This window comes from Nicotiana tomentosiformis, chromosome 1 (assembly GCF_000390325.3).
Source record: "Nicotiana tomentosiformis chromosome 1, ASM39032v3, whole genome shotgun sequence".
Lineage (NCBI taxonomy): Eukaryota > Viridiplantae > Streptophyta > Magnoliopsida > Solanales > Solanaceae > Nicotiana > Nicotiana tomentosiformis.
In genome coordinates, this window is record NC_090812.1 from 110096470 (window position 1) to 110100878 (window position 4409).

Here is a 4409-nt window from a genome sequence, read left to right on the forward strand (position 1 = left end):
TATGGGGTTGCAAGTATCCTTCTTATTTTGTGGTCTTCGAAGAATTTTGTGATTTTGTTGCCAATGAATTGCTTCCCATTATCACATACTATTTCGGATGGTATCCTGAATCGGCATATGATATGATCCCACAAAAAGTCGATAACCTCTTTTTCTCTTACTTTCTCGAACGCCTGCGCTTCAACCCATTTAGAAAAATAGTCAGTCACAAACAAAATAAATTTGGCTTTACCTAGGGTCGATGGTAGGGGGCCGACGATGTCCATTCCCCATTTTATGAATGGCCATGGCGATAGGACCGAGTGAAGTTGTTCTCCGGGCTGATGGATCATTGGAGCAAACCTTTGACATTTATCGCATTTATGAACAAATTATTTTACGTCTTTGCCCATATCGATCCAATAATATCCTGCTCTGATCACTTTTCGAACAAACATGTCGGCACCGGAGTAATTGCCATAAGTGCCCTCGTGTACTTCCCAGAGGATGTAATTGGTATCTCCCGGACCTATGCATACCGCCATCGGTCCATCGAATATTCTTTGATATAACGTTCCGTTCGTAGTCAAAGTGAATCGAGCAGCTTTAGTTCTAAGGGTCCTGGACTCTTTGTGGTCTGAAGAGAGCTTTCCGTTTTTTAAGTATTCAATATACTTGTTTCTCCAATCCCAGGTTAAGCTGGTAGAATTTATTTCGGCGTGCCCTTCTTTGATTACATATCTTGAAAGTTGAACGACAGTTTCCGAGTTCAAATCATTCACCTCGACCGATGATCCCAAATTAGCAAGCGCATCGGCCTCGTTATTCTGTTCTCGTGGAACATGTCGTAGACTCCATTGTTTGAAATGGTTCAAAGTGACAAGCAGTTTGTCCAAATACCTTTGCATTCTGCCTTCTCGGACTTCGAAGATTTTTTTTACTTGACTCACCACTAGCAAAGAGTCGCAATTGGCCTCAACGACCTCCGCTCCCAGATTTCTAGCTAACTCGAGACCTGCAATTATGGCTTCATACTCGGCCTCGTTGTTAGTTAACCTGATGGTTTTAATAGCTTGCCTAATAATGTTACCCCCGGGAGATTTTAAAAATATGCATATCCCGGACCCCTTTACGTTCTAAGCTCTGTCTGTAAAGAGGATCCATGCCCTCGTTGATAAATTTGATTTTAACAGTAGTTCTTTTTCATCTTCGGGTACGAGGGTTGGCGTGAAATCGGCCACGAAGTCTGCTAAAATTTGAGACTTGATGGCTGTTCGAGGTCGATATTCGATATCCTAACCACTGAGTTCGATGGCCCATTTGGCCAATCGGCCCGATAGTTCAGGCCTATGCAAAATATTACAAAGTGGGCAGGTGGTTAATACGCTTATGGGGTGGCATTGGAAGTATGGTCATAATTTCCTAGAGGCGCTAACCAGCACAAGCGCCAATTTTTCCAAGTGCGGGTATCTAGTTTCTGCTTCCCCTAAGGTTCGACTTACATAGTAAACAGGAAATTGCGTACCTTTCTCTTCTCGAACCACGACACTGCTTATGGCAACTTCTGATACTGCCAAGTTCAGGTAATGTTTTTCGTCGGTTTTTGGAGTGCGCAGCAGTGATGGGTTCAATAGATATCATTTCAGTTCTTGCAACGCTAGTTGGCATTCCGGTGTCCAAGCGAATTCGTTCTTCTTTTTGAGTAGAGAGAAAAATTTATGGCTTCGATCCGATGATCTCAAAATGAATCGGCCTAAGGCTTCTATTCTTCCTGTTAACCTTTGTACAACTTTCACGTTGTTCACGATGGTGATGTCTTCAATGGCCTTGATTTTGTTTAGGTTAATCTCGATTCCCCGATTTGACACCATGAAGCCGAGGAACTACCCGAGCCGAATTCGAAAGCACATTTTTCGGGGTTGAGCCTCATGTTATATTTCCTCAGAATATCGAACGTTTCCTGCAAATGGGTCAAATGGTCCTCTGCGCGCAGGGACTTGACTAGCATGTCATCAATATAGACTTCTATTGATTTAACTATTTGTTCTTCGAACATTCTATTTACTAGGCGTTGATAAGTAGCTCCTGTATTTTTTAGCCCGAAGGGCATTACGTTATAACAATATGTTCCATATCTGGTCACAAACGAAGTCTTTTCCTGGTCTTCCGGGTTCATCTGGATTTGATTATACCCGGAATAGGCATCGAGAAAAGTAAAGATCTCGTGGCCGGCCGTGGCATCGATCAAGTTATCGATGTTGGGCAGTGGATAAGAATCTTTGGGGCATGCTTTGTTCAAGTCCTTGTAGTCTATACACATTCTAAGTTTGTTTCCCTTTTTAGGCACTACGACCACATTGGACAACCATTCGGGGTATTTTACCTGTCTAATGGATCCTATTTTGAGCAGTTTAGTTACCTCATCTTTTATGAATGCATGCTTCACCTCCGATTGGGGTCTTCTTTTTTTCTTCACCGGTCTGAATCTAGGGGACACACTTAGTCGATGTGTCGTTATGTCGTTATGTCCGGCGGGATTCCTATTATATCTAAATGGGACCAAGAAAAGAAATCGATGTTATCGATAAGAAATTGAATGATTTTCTTCCTGAGTTCGGGTCTCAAACCCCTTCCCAGGTATACCTTTCATTCGGGCCAGTGATCGATCAAAATGATTTGCTCCAATTCCTCAATAGTTGATTCGCTGGCATCGGAGTCATCGGGGGTCACGAAGGATCGAGGGATCCACTGATCACTATCTTCTTCGATGCTCTACTTATCTGGCTAGGTCGGGGCCGATATCTTTGGTTGCTATTTGGCATTCCGGTCTTCGACTGTGCCTCCTTTTGAACCCAATCCATTCACTGGCGAAGACGAAGATGTTGGTTTTGCTTCCTCGATGGAGAACATTTCCTTTGCGGCTGGTTGTTCTCCGTACACTATTTTGACACCTGTCGGTGTTGGGAATTTGAGGACCTGGTGTAGGGTCGAAGGTACAGCTCTCATGTTATGGATCCACGGCCTTCCGAAAAGGGCGTTATATCTCATATCGCCTTCGATCACGTGAAACTTTGTTTCCTGAATTTTTCCGGCGACGTTTATCGGTAGGGTTATCTCGCCTTTGGTGGTTTCGCATGCCATATTGAATCCGTTTAAAACCAAAGTTGCGGATACGACCCGGTTTTGTAGGCCGAACTGTTTTACGACCTTCGATCTGATGATATTGGCCGAGCTACCTGGATCAATTAACACACGCTTAATTTTAATTTTATTAATGACTACGGATATTACCAGTGCATCGTTATGGGGTTGGATTATTCCCTTTGCATCTTCATCATTGAACGATACAGTCCCCGAGGGAGTGTAATCTTGAATTCGAGATCTCTTTTCCCTCACAATCGACGTTTTAGCGCGTTTGAGCATAGGTCCCTGAGGGGTATCGCCGCCGCCGATGATCATGTGAATGATGTGTTGTGGCTCTTCTTCTTCGTTTTGCTTGCCGAAGTCCTTGTTTTTAAAATGGTTCTTCGTCCTATCACTCAAAAATTCCCTGAAGTGCCCTTTGTTAAACAAGCGGGCTACTTCCTCTCTTAATTGTCTATATTCTTCCGCTTTGTGACCATGGGTGCCATGATACTCGCATATTTGATTGGGATTCCTTTGGGCTAGATCGATCTGCATGGGTCGAGGCCATCGGGTATCTTTGATGCGTCCGATGGCCGATACGATGGCAGATGCATCGATGTTGAAGTTATATTCCGATAATCGAGGAACTTCTATAGGATCGGCATGTTTATCAAAACCTCTCTTGCTCATAAGTCTCGAGAATTTTGCCCCCGATCATATCTGCGGTTATTCCTAACTATATCATACGCCGAACCGTGGTTCGCCCGATCGGTGACGTACGGTTGATATCGGTTTCTATTTGACCTTTGTTCTCTGTTGGTTTCCTTCAGAATTTTAGTGGTTGCGCGGTTTCTGACGCGTGGGTTCATACGGAAATCCCAATTGATCATCATCGACCCTGATTTTCGATTGATACCGATTGTGTATATCCGCCCAAGTTATTGCAGGGTATTCGATCAAGCTTTGTTTTAGCAGACGTGATGCTGTCGAACGTATTCCGTTCAACTCTTGGGTGAAAGCTTGTACGGCCCAGTCATCTGTGATTGGTGGCAAATCCATGCGTTCCATTTGAAATCGGGATACGAATTCCCTCAGTATTTCGTCACCCCTTTGTTTTACTTTGAATAGATCCGATTTCCTCGTTGCGACCTTTACGGCACCAGCATGTGCTTTTACGAACGAATCTGCTAACATGGCAAAAGAATCGATAGAATTCGGTGACAAGTTGTGATACCAGATCATTGCTCCTTTTGCGAGGGTCTCTCCGAACTTTTTCAATAATATGTACTCGATCTCATCGTCTT